The 13,426-nt window shown below is 35.5% G+C and overlaps 1 protein-coding gene across 6 annotated transcripts in view; it reads left to right on the top strand.

Annotated features, from left to right (window-relative positions):
• LOC106624081 (uncharacterized) overlaps positions 1-13,426 on the top strand; it is a 220,501-nt gene that overhangs the window by 44,466 nt on the left and 162,609 nt on the right. For all 6 annotated transcript variants that reach the window (XR_011394799.1, XM_070105490.1, XM_070105487.1 and 3 more), the window contains exon 3: positions 2,958-2,979. The gene's annotated coding sequence lies outside the window, so the exon portion shown is untranslated. The remainder of the gene's footprint in view (positions 1-2,957; positions 2,980-13,426) is intronic.

The raw sequence follows: 13,426 nt of genomic DNA, 5'->3' as shown, positions 1-13,426 counted from the left end.
TATCATTGGGTTTTAGGGAACATAAGCATACGGATGTTATATACACAGACTTTAGCAAAGCTTTCGATAAAGTAAATATCTCGATTCTCATACATAAACTTGATCTTCTGGGCTTTCAGCCAAGATTCCTTCAATGGGTATCTTCCTATCTTTATAATAGAACACAACGAGTGATATTTGAGGATACACCTTCAGATACAATTAATGTTTCTTCTGGTGTTCCGCAAGGTAGTCATCTTGGCCCGATTCTGTTCTTGTTGTTTATTAACGATATCTCTTCAGTAATAAAATTCTCAAAAATTTTATTATACGCTGACGATGTAAAGCTTTTTAAATCATACACTTCAACTGAGGAAAGGTGTCTGTTGCAAACAGACTTAAACAATTTGGTTGCATGGTGTGATAGAAATGATTTGCCATTGAATCTCAATAAATGTAAGACGATGTGCTTTTCCCGTAGATCTGTGCACCCCTCTTCTTACGTAATAAAACACCATATTCTAGAGCAAGTTTTAAACTATGTTGATTTGGGAGTTAATATGGACCCTAAGCTTAATTTCAGTCTTCATATTGATACCATGGTCTTGAAAGCAAAAGCTGTCCTCAGTTTTGTTAAACGTTGGTCTAAAGAATTTAGAAATCCGTATATTACTAAAACACTTTATACAACTTTGGTTAGACCTATATTGGAATATGGCTCTGTGGTATGGAACCCTAGCTACCAAATCCATTCTGACAAGTTAGAGTCGGTTCAAAAACAATTTTTACTTTTCGCCTTAGCGCATTTCCGATGGGATGCTAGGGTAAGTCTACCTCCATACACAAGTCGTTTAAAACTTATTAATCTACCTACACTTTTTAGTCGTAGGGAAATGCTTGGCATTATATTCTTAGTGAAACTTTTGAATGGAACTGTTTGCAGTTCTTTTCTCCTGTCTGAAATTAAATTTAATATCCCGGTTCGCCTTTCGAGGCAGTTTAGACCTTTACTGCTAAAATCCTGTAGATCAAATTTTGAACTAAACGAGCCATTCCGCCGTATATGTCATGATTTTAATTCTCATTCCAGCACATTTGACTTATCTGACTCACTTTTCAAAATTAAAAAGACTTTATTGTTTTCTCTTAATAAATGAAAATGTAACAACTTATTATATTGTAACTTTAGATCTTAGCTGTTGAAATTTTTGTTTCTGTAGCTGAGCAGTTTTAGATCTCAACACTTAAAAAACTCTCTTGCCTTTTCTGACTCGGCTAATTCCGCACGTATGCGGATTGCGCCCCTCGCGTCGGTTGGGCGGGAGGAGGGTAATCGTTGGGTTTATTATTATTATTATAAAACTAATCGAGATAGATGTTATATATATATAAATCATCAGGATATACAAACGCCATTAATCGAACACCTTAATTAAGATATTGAATTGTAATTTGGCACTAGGGATCGCAGTAGAAAGGAGCACTTGTGGGCCAAAAAAAAAAATGGGCGTGATTCGCGCGGTAGAAATCGCTTAAGTACCACTACTGACACTGTAAAAACTGAAATGAAATCGAATGATATCCCCACCCACTCTCCATATAACGGTACTGTTAAAAACTACTAAAAGCGCGATAAATATATACATATTGTAAATACACCAGAAATATGAAATTTTACAGCCGAGGTCAAAATTAGACGACGTGGGCACCGCCCACATTCAGGTGGAAACCCATATCTCGGGACCCGTTCGACCGATGTTAACCAACTTCGATAGGTGGCATTATTCTGACAATCTAATGGCGCCGTATGGAAATGGGTGTGATCGGACTACAACCACGCCTATTCCCATATTACACAATTTTAAATCGAAACAAAATTGTTCGGGCACCCAGGTACCGAATATATGGACCCCAATTGCTATCTTAATGAAATTAAAAGAGCGTAATTTTCTTTTGTACTCGAATAAAAGCAATATTGAATTTTTATTATTGCTTGAGTATATATATGTGTCAGTGTTGGTTCAGTTCTTCCCGATATCACCTTTAGTTCTTCCGAAAAAACGCGTTTTGTTGCATATATGTATTTAAATTTTTACCATAATCGGACAAGTAAATTATCCCTATTTAAACATCTATAAATTGAGTGTGAATCTTCTTAGCGGCGAGTAAAGTTTGTGTATAAATAATGCAGTTTTGAGTACATTTGTACCATCATTAAACCAATAAGTGAAATAGTTGACTCGTGACAAATGTTTACATAAAAAATATGTCAAGATCGAAGCAAATACGTAATGTCTTTAAAAAAGAAATTGTCGCAGTATCGCAGCAGAAATTGCCCGTACGTCAAAATGCTAATAAAGTAGACATCCCTCAAAAAATTCGTTTTTGATCGCAAAAACGGGTCAAAAACGATACCGATGGGCCAAAATTCATGAAAACTGGACTTTCGAGCACTGGAAGCATGTGAACTTTTCGGATAAAGCGAAGTTTAACCTCTTTGGTCGGAAAGTATCCACCGGAATATAACTGCATTCAAACATATTTGATAAATTCGATACCACGTCAAAAAAATTTAATTTGCAGGCTGTCCGGTTTTTTATGCACAGTACTGTATATAGTGATTGGTAAGATTATATGTTTTAGTTCATATACTTTTCCGTATTGCATGGGATCATTTGGTTCGAAAATCATTCTACCTAAATGATTCCAGCAGTTAAAGAGCAGATATTTTGAAATTTTCAGATATTTATGTTTGTGGTATTTAATTTTTTAGAACGATTTCTGGACTAACGCCTTTCTTAGACTCGGTTAGTTATATCAAGGATTAATTACATTTTTTTATTGCATTTTTTGGAAAGCGTATTATTTGATTGCTAAAAATATATATATGAATTTCAATACAGTCATATTCTTTGTTTTTACTATTTTGTACATAATAATAATGAATATTTTATTTTCTATTTTCTTATTCTTCACAGTTTCTGCCTCGCAGCGAAAATGGTAAGTCGTAAATTCTTTAAAATTTCTTTAATGAAACATGTGAAGAAAATATTATATATATGACCACATCAAAAATAATCAAAATACCAATTTGAAGACTTACTTTAAGGATAGACTTTATTTAGGAATATAAACATAACTATTAGGAAGTATAAATATTCAAAATAACTGTCTATAATAAACAGGTTGATTCTATATGGTATATGGTATACTCAAACATTTGTATAATTCTGTGTATATTAAGTATCTTTAAATTGATCGCGCAATAAGGCCTGTCGAATATTGATCTTTCGAAACTACTCATATACCAAGCAAAGCGGCGGTTGTTGATGTTAATTATATAATCTCAAACGCCAACTATATCAATATATACACATACTTGTATGTGTAAGATACCTCGCAAAGATGTAAAGTTATAGACAAACCAGCATAAGTGGCAACCTCCGCTTAGCATTTCATGGGCAAGCAAACAAGGCGTGTGTGCGAAGCATAAAACAGTGTGAAAGAGGAGTTAAGGTGTGGTTATATGTAGCGAGCAAGTGAAGTAAATTAAATATATTTACATGTAATTTGTTTACATATGCACATATATAAGCCCCGAAGTATAAGAACTGGCAACATTTTAGCTTCGATATGTTCAAAAGGCTTGATAGTTGAAATCATTAACAGATCGCTAAAAAACTGGAACTTTTAATGTTCGAAAGTATCCTCAGCGTTACCTGCATTGTGTTACCATAAAAATAAAGAAGTATTAAGTCGCAACACCGCAGTGCACTTTAATTAAGAAAATCCGTATAGTATGCTGAATGGGAACATAATAAAAATCCACGAAAATTTCCTTTAACAAACGCGTAACACCCACAAGCGCATCAACGCTGTTAAATCGTAGAGCGTTTTCCGCTTCTGCTTTGGTTTATTAAATTTCATGTTGAAAACTTTATTATCTCCACTAAGGCGGTTAAACCTCAGGCAGCGTTAATTATCGGTATATACATACATACAGGCATACACGTATGCAAGTGTGTGAGTAGCTGTGTGCTGCAAGTTTATGCGTTGAAAGATCCATTACCTCGACGCAATCGACACGATTGAAGTGTGAAGTTGCCAACAACAAAGAATAAACACAGAGCAAAACAACAAAATATCATAAAAACTAAATTATTCCACAGTGCAGAGAATATCAGCCACACAGGCAGTGCATCGAATATGTATAAATTATATGTTAGGGTGGAGCGAAAAAAATTTTTTTTTGCTTAGCTTGAGGGTAAAATTTGTAGTTTACAAAAAAAGGAAATTTTTGGAAAAAAACTTACTTTTAAAGTAAATTTCGAGTTAAATTTTAATTTCGTAAAAAATTTTGGAAAAATGTTCTAGAAGCTGTAGAGAGTCCTCTTTCGGGCCAATTAAAAGTTATCAACTTAAAACAATGTTTTGTGGTCATTATTGGAGTTTCAACAAAAAGTCTTAAACGACCACATGCTTTCCTTAAGGGTTAAAATAAATTTTGAGTCAAAAACCGTCAAATTTGGTAATATTTATATAAATGTGAAGAGTTTAAACAAAAAAAAAATTTTTTTTTGTCGAAACAAAATTTTAACCCGTAATTTACTTTAAAAGTGAGTCTCTAGATGTTAAAAATTTTTTCAAACCTATATACTTTACCCTCAGGCTAAGCAAAAAAAAAAAAATTTCGCTTCACCCTAGTATACCTATATATAGGTATAAGTATGTACAAAATGTTCATTAATTTATTTGTATATGCAGACAGATAAAGGCATATTCTGATAGTTTTATATACATACATATGTTTATAAATAGCTATGAATAAGAAAAATTTCTCAAGCGAACTGAAGAATTTGAAAGTTATATGCCTGTGATATGTTGCTGACAGATATGCTGAAAAGTAGAGATCTCAAGAGCTCGTTTATTCGTGCTAACAATGTTAATATTTACTCTATGGCAATACTTTTGAATATACTTTTATAGCGGGTTGTATCCCGTTACTTTTTATTATCACATCTTGAAATCTCTCCAACAAAATTGTATTCTTATATTTTTTTTGAGCTAATGAATAATATTGCACGGCTGTCATCGCGAAGCTTTTCCAAGTTATGATGGCGGGAAACTCTATTTAGTTATGTTTGGGACTAGAACTCAAATCTCACTAAGACATTTGCTCTCACTTTCAGAGTAAAAGTCTAACCTAACTTACCATCAGTATAATGTTTTTCGCTCCTTTGATCATTTGTCCTAATACTTAATTTTTGTTATTTTCAAAATCATCATTAATCAAACTCGAATTATCTACATAGAAGTTCGGGTGATTTCATGCCTGGTGAAGAATTATTTATGTAGTTGATCAGGTTATTTTCGAGAAAAGTGAAATCTTGACTCCAAATACTTGTAGCGACTCTACAATCTGGTTTCTACACAAAATGTATATTTATCGAATTTCGAGATAAAATCTCAACATTCGTATTTATAGCTACGGGTATATGCGTCTGCTGTTCAATGATAACGAAGGTAAAAGGCTAACAAGAAAACTTCAGTGCAACCGAAGCTATAATTCCCTTAATAGATACAAAATAAAATGCATTAACTATTTGTGATATCAACTTTGGCATCCACTTTGATCTATTAAAGTATAAATAAAAAACATTATTTTTAATTTCACACTTGGTGTGCCTCTTAGATGTTTGCCAAATCGAACTGACAAAACGCATAAATTATCATAAATTATCTTCTATATTTTATGTGACAATAAATTACTCATCAAGAATTTGAAAATCTTCGCTGTAAATATAAGAATGCTAATGTATGCGACTGTATGTCTTCCGGGTTCGAAAATAGTCCTTTTATTCCCACCCACAATTAACGGTTAAAAATGTAATTAAAGCTCGTCGCATGTTTACAAGTCATTTGTATAAATTAGCATTAATACAACTCAAACAAAATAACCTTAAAAAGAAGAAAAAATTATTCCAAAATTCCGAATAAGCGATGATATCCGAAAATTAAACATCAACAAAAATTATATTATACGCCCAAAACAGCCCGATACGACCAATGACTTTGAAAGTCCTCCCGCATACTTTGACGAAATTACCATAAAGCGCGTGCTTGGTATAATTGTACCCCGAAAAAAAAAGCAAATCGCATTCCTGAAAGCATTAAAGAAATAACTTGAGCCAAAGAGTCAGAAGTTAAAGAACTTTACACCAAATGACACACGAATTACAAATTCATATATTATATATGTTATTCATATGGAACTGTCGCTGGTGAATAAAAAGTCCCTAAATTAAATAGTCAGTACGCGTCTGCCACACGACGCACCGCCACCAACCACCTGCACCACCAGCGCCCCCGTTCATGTGTGGGTGTGGTTGTTGTGTCTGTCCGTCCGGGAGTATCACGCTATAAAAAGGAATTTCATCAAAATTCAATGCATTGACACATTATAAAGGAATATTTATTCATACACACGCATTTACATTCATATGGTATATATGGCGTGTAATTTTGTGGTTTTTTATTCGGTAGATTTTGTTTAGGTTTTCATGCAAATTACTTTTTCTGCGCCTGCCGATTAAAGTAGGCACAGCATGAAAATTAAATTAAATAATATTCGAAATTCAAGGGAAAATTTTCGCTGTTTTGAAATTCTACTGACGTTGCCAGCTTTTTGATAGTTATTTCAATAAAAACTTCATCGTTTGGGTTATTCCTTGTTAACTGCTGATACTTGAAAGCCTGGGAGCAAATTATTCCCTTAACATTTTGCACATAATTTATAATTTTATGAAGTTGTCCCGTCGCATGCTTCTCTTGCTCCCAAAACCTTGGTTAACATATATATCGGTTCAAATAGACCTGCCTGTAGTCCTTTTGAACCGATATATTTTTGAGTACACTTGATTCAAGCTAAATTGACATTTTACTTAACTCCAGAACTACGAACGAGTTTCAAGTTATTTGAAAGTTAAGAAAATTATTGTTTCGCCATAAGTCTGTTTTACAATTTATTTCGATTCCAGCGAGTGAAGGTGTGATATCCAAGGTATTTTAGACTTAATCTCTCAAAGACGGCTCATTCAAGACGAAAGCTTTGATCAGAAACTTTCCCATCGTTTTCCAAACAACTTGGAAGTCCGATAAGATTTTAAGGCTCACCGATAGAATGTTCATAGGAAAATGACTGATTAGAAATCTTACAACTAGAACAAGACCTTGATGAGGGAAGGAATTCAGTGCAGCTTTTCCGATTTATTGCAGGCAGCTGACCAGCGATAATCAAGCTTATGCGAGGTCCAACCGTCGACAGTAAACGACAAGAGCATAGCAGAACTGCGACTCATACCCCATATTTTATTGAACCGAAAGTTCCCCCTGCGGGTAGGGGTAAGAATTTACCCGCGGTAAGGCATGCCGACTAAAAGCCAAATGCACTATGACTGTTAATTTATTTTGCCCAGAATTATCAGCATAGTAAATGATGTCAGAAATAGTGCTATAATACTCAGCTTGAACTGATATTATAGATTTGAAATGAAATCCCAAATAAAAAGACATTTGAAGTTCCAGCGACAAATGTCATCAGTCATTGAGTAATGGGTTGCTCAACTGGCAGTAGTTTCGGCTACACAGTCTTACCGGAGACTTTCTGGTACCAAGGGGAGCAGAAAGCCTTTGGACTTCGGTTCAATCTGCTCATTGGGTTATGGCCCCTTTGGGGAGATTCGTGGTGGCTGTGGTTGAAACCTAAATGCAGGAAGAACTGAAAATTCAGCCTAACTGTTTTTTCAGTTCTAAAAAGAAGTTGCAAAAAGCAACTGTGTTCCGTACCCGAAAACGGAAGAGGTTTTAGGTCGGCCTCGAATCTTACCAAGATGGTAGTGTGTACCCAGACACACTGGGACGCTTATCAACGCATTGTATTGATACGATGTGCGTTGGAGCACCGTGAGGTAAGGCCGTCGCCGGCAGGTACTCACGTAAATCAACAACGAAAGTTGAACCGAGAGTGCCTTTCCTTGCAAGCTCATAAGAATTGCAGTTTTTATCCGAATCTGCTTTACTCCGGAACTCTGTTTGGTTCTGTTAGATTCTACGCTCTAGATTACTCATACCTGAATGACAGGCGCCTCTGTTGGAAAAATGGGAACATGTAATGCGCTACAATAAATGAAAATTTCCTTACATACATATGTTCCTCAGTTTTTAAGCTATCGATCTAAAATGTTGCCTCTGTTTTTCTTCACTAAGCCGCTCATTTTTCGGAACGGCCGATATCGGACCCTTATAACATAAAGCTGCCGTATTAACAGAATGATCGGAATAAAGTGCTTGCAAGTCGTTTCATTTGACGAGATATCTTCTCGAAATTTGCCACGAGTTATTTCTTCAACAATGAAATCAACGAAGAAATTGTCCAGATCAGATCACTATATCATAAAGCTGCCATACAAACTGAACGATCGAAATCAAGTTCTTGTAAGGGGCCTTTGTATTTGTGAAGGTTATTATGGCTTACCGAAGTTACGTTTTTTTCTGGTTTTTATTACTAAACATATAGTTAACTTGAAGTTCATATGTAAATGACACCGCACTTTACATCAATTATAAATCTGCCATTCCATAAAATAAAAAAATAAAAAATGTATAATACAAGAAGTAAAAAACTTAAAACGCTGAATGATGTGAGTAATTGACAAGCGTCGAGTGGACGTGCGGTCAGCATTTTAATTGCGAGCACGTATCAAAAAACGCTTACAAACAAACTGTTGTCGATAGACAGCCACAAATACATACATACATATATACCATATATACCTCACATACAAATGGACGCTTGAAGATGGATAAAGGCAGATATGTGGTGCAAATGTGAGCATGAATGGATGCCGGTTGTACAATGTACATGCAACAAATATTGCGATCAACTACAGTTATGTGTGTGTGTCTACGAGCTTTTCGACTAGTCATGAACTGCCAATCTATAAAATGAAAGCGAATTATATGTACACACATACCTTTACCGCCTTATCTCGTGTAGTTTCAGTCATTTCAACTGGCTCCTGCAACGCGCAACGTGTTATGAGCATCCCTGACGCTTGGACAGCTCAGAGATGAATATGTATGTATACAGATGACTAGATACCAAGACAAAGAAAAAAAAAAGAAAACACGTTCACATCGGTTGCAGCGAAACTATAATACCTTTCACAGATGAAACAGTTTTCCCTATAAGAACTTGAAATGGAACGATCAGTTTGTATGGCAGCTATATGCTTTAGTGGTCCGATATAAGCGGTTCCGACAAATATGTAGCGTCTTGAGAAAAACAAGACGTGTGTAAAATTTCACTTTATACTAACGGACAGATGTACCGATTGATATGGCAAAATCGATTCAACTCGCCCCATCATTAATGAATATATATATTTTATAGGGTCTCCGATGTTTCCTTCTAAGTGTTACAAATTTCGTGGAAAACTTAATATACCTCGTTCAGGGTATAATTCCGACAAAATCTTTTACACAAAACGCGAAAATTACGTGAAGAAGCAAATGAAATATTAAAGCGCGCAGAGTTTGCATAACTACAGCACCATACATACAAATCAACGAGTATAGATCATCAGCAGAAGTCACTGCCACACACACTGACACTAATATTTACTTATGCATGCACACCTTCGACGTTGCTGACCGCAAGCTCTGCTAGAATTCGAAGAATTTAATTATGTTCACGCCCTCACAAATGCTCGTATTTTAATGTATGTCTATGGTTCTCTATGCGCGTGTGCCGCTGAAAATTAATTACGTGCATTTCATATGCCAGTGGTGGCACCACAATGATTGCCAAGTTTCTTCAAATTCATACAAATGGATGTGAGCTTATACTTGGCCTGGGTGTAGGTGTGTGCGCGTTAAAAATTTAGTAAACGGTTGAAGTGTGAGCTTGGTTGTGGCTAATTAATTGAATTATAAATTGAAGTGCGATTTTTATGCTCAAATTTGATATGACTACATACGTACATTCACGTGCGCATACACAAATACAATTCCCGATTCAAACCGCATAATTTGAGGTGCAGTTATTTGTCTTGCGGCTTTGCTGAAATGTGATTGGGCTTCAAATCGATTAAAAAATTTAATTGTAAATCATACACAAACAACATGAATAATGCTGTCAATCAAAAGCAGTGTACTTTTTGATTAACGGTACTCGAAGTGATTGTTGCTGATTTGTTGCAAATGATATTCAAGCATAATACAAAATCGTGGCTTTACACTCTATAGTATTTGTGTACTTTAATTAAACCTAACAACATGAACTACATATAACGGAATAGTATGCTTATTACCTTGGATTATTTAGTCTAAACACAAAAATTTAATTATGTTTTGTTAATAAAAATAAAATTAAAGTCAAGTTTAAAAAATATATATTTTTTTTCATATTCGGCTCTATAAAAGTGTGGTCATATTTTTTTAAAATTTGAAAATTCTCTAAAATTCTTGTCACGTTTTAGTTTGCATGGAAAACATTTTGGATATTCGGTATACATTTTTTTACTTTTGAACGTACTAGTTTCGCGAGTTAACATTTCCGGAAGATTGACTTTATTGATCGTTCTGTTACACATAAATTTGAAGAATCTCAAAACTATTCTGAAATATTTTCTCCCTAGTATTTCTGGACCGCGTAGGTTGCCTCTTTTGTATGATAAACTTTTTTCTCATTAGCCCTCGCAACAGGCCACTTTTTTTTACAAACACAAATGATCACAACTACGAATTGAAAATGTTGTTAGAAGACAAATAAGATGATCTCTTAAATTCGCCTGTTATCTGCTCCTTAGGTTTGAGTACTACTCTCTTGTCAAAAACCCAATTAAAGAAACAACAAAGTTTTCCAGTTAAATTCAATATAAGAGAGCTCTCTAATAAAAAAACTTACTCGTTAAAGCAAAGCCAAAGTTATTTAGTTGAATTTAAAATAGTGAGAGACAGTACTTAAATTATTATACTTCACCGAAATTTGTATTGCATTGTTTGTTTGTTCGAATCGCCACTCACTCATATTTACGAATTTGAAGACAACTATAACCATTTATCAAATTTCAAAAGCAAAAACTAAATTAAAGTAATACTGATTTTTCGACTCTGTAGAATCGATTTTGAGAGAGACACTTTCAACAAAGTAACTTTTCCTTGCCCTTCAATTACCAGCACAGCTCGTAAATACATGGCACACAAATTTTTATGAAAGAGTAGTGTTTATCAAATATTGCTACCTAAAGATTTAGCTTAGTTGTGCTTGCGCTAGAGACAAATGTTTTCTAATTAGACTAAAATCAACTCCGAATTCCGCACATTTATGTCACAAACTTGTCTGGGACTCTTACTTCGGCTATAGATCACGATTCGGTTGCCCAAATCTAAGTAAAGTTATTGACTATAAATATTGCCAACGAAAGTTAGATTTTAGAAAAACTTGTTTGTCACTGCGATTTTAATTTTTTTTTTGTTGTAAGGAGAGGCCTTAATCGACCTTCCAAATTTTCATAGCTGGATTCTCAAAAAAAGCGTAGTACATAAATGGAATTTAAAAGTAATTTTCTAACTTAAACATCTTTAAAAAGCTGTTAATACCAGTACTAAACTTCGGCGGCAAAAATTGCTTAGAAACTGTGATTCACAGCTAAATTATATAATTTAATCTTCTCTCCCTACTAAAGTCCCAACGCATTAGTAATGGCTCTAAAATATTCATTAAGACCGTCTGTGTTGGAGGAAATAAATTTTGTACCTGCGCCACCAACGGACAGCTCTAAATAGCACACTTCTTTGAAATGTTTCCCACTCTCTAAATCTCGGCAATCACTTTTACGTTCTCCTCTTGCTGAGATTTTTTGTACTTTCGCCAACTACATGTTTCGCTAGTCCTTTCACGTTCGCCACTGAACACTTCTGACTTCAATTATTCGCAAAATCTTCTTATCTTTTATAAAATAGCAACAACAACAGCGGCCATTAGGATGAACGACGACGGTATCACAAATCTTCATTTTCTGTTCTAGCATCGAAATAGCCGACCACAATTTAGTTAGTCTTGGCCGCCATTCACTCGCTAGAGCATATGAGTGTCTATATGCACCGTTGTGGCTGTCACGTCGTTTCACGAAAATCCTGCTTACTTGCCAGCGTAGCTTGCAACGCGTGTCATCATTAAAAAGACATAAATTAACAGCACAACTACTGAGGTTGGCCCTCTACAACCAACCAGACGCTTAGCCCACACATACATATCTAGCCAAGACGAGCAGTTGCTGGAGAAAGTGTAGAAAATGAGCATCACAGTTTTGCCGCCACTGTGATAACCCTACGAGACTGCGAGAGTAAGTAACTAGATGAGTCAGAAAAAATACTATAAAAAACGAGACACTTCAGATCAAAGGGGAGCAAACACAGAACTACAAAAAGGCTGTGACAATGAAGCCGACGATGGTGTGACGGCCGTCGTGTCGGAGCGTCGAAGCGTTGCGGAGTCAAAGTGTGCAAGCTGCACATAAGTACGTGCCACACAACGGTATTTCGTGCTAGTTAACAGCTTAATGCCACATTTCGGCAGAACGAAACAAGTCACCAGAAAATCAAAGGGAAAACCAAAAAGCAACTGAAGTGGAGCTACTAAGCGCTAGCAATAAGGCCAGAAGGTAGTTGGCGCCCCAAAATACTGCGGTAAATGAAATTCACTCCACCGCACATAGATATACGTATATACAGGTACATGTATACACATGTGTGCAATAATTAAGCATATGCTGAGGTAGAGTGCTACTGCTGCAACTAGCTATAGTAATGTGGCAAGTGGGGCGCACGGCAAGCGTTCAAGGATACACTGGCAATTGGGTGTGATGTCAGGTGAACGGGCGAATATGTGTGTTACACTTTCATACACCCATACATATCAAAACCAGTAGAAAGACATACGTACTCTTCCATATTTACACTCATGTGGGCAAATGATGCATGTGCCAGCGTCGTAGCCGCAAGTAACGCTTGTAATTTGCTGGCGATAAATATCGTGTCAGTGTAACAATGCGTTTCGGCGCTATCGTTTCGCCCCGCCTAGTTCATGTAACAAACTGCAGCAGGAAGCAATCGAGAATAACAACTCTTCGCCGTTGCAACAGCGCGTTTTGTGGCCGCATTATACGCTTATGGCATATTTATTGTTTGCTCGCCTTTTGTTGGCGGGTGGCTTAATTGAAAATTTGCGCACAAAATGTTTTTCTATTTTCGAAAATAGAAATTTTTTTGGCGCAGTTTCCACCATTTCGATTTATTATTTTTTATTTTCCGGGTTAATTTTGATTTTCTGTATTTACCTAAGTGATCGACGTGCTACGGTTGTTTAGTATTCCATTGTTACTTT

The sequence above is a fragment of the Bactrocera oleae genome, chromosome 2 (genome assembly GCF_042242935.1).
Source record: "Bactrocera oleae isolate idBacOlea1 chromosome 2, idBacOlea1, whole genome shotgun sequence".
Lineage (NCBI taxonomy): Eukaryota > Metazoa > Arthropoda > Insecta > Diptera > Tephritidae > Bactrocera > Bactrocera oleae.
Note: the sequence above shows the minus strand (reverse complement) of the source record. Positions and strands in the feature narration are given on the sequence as shown.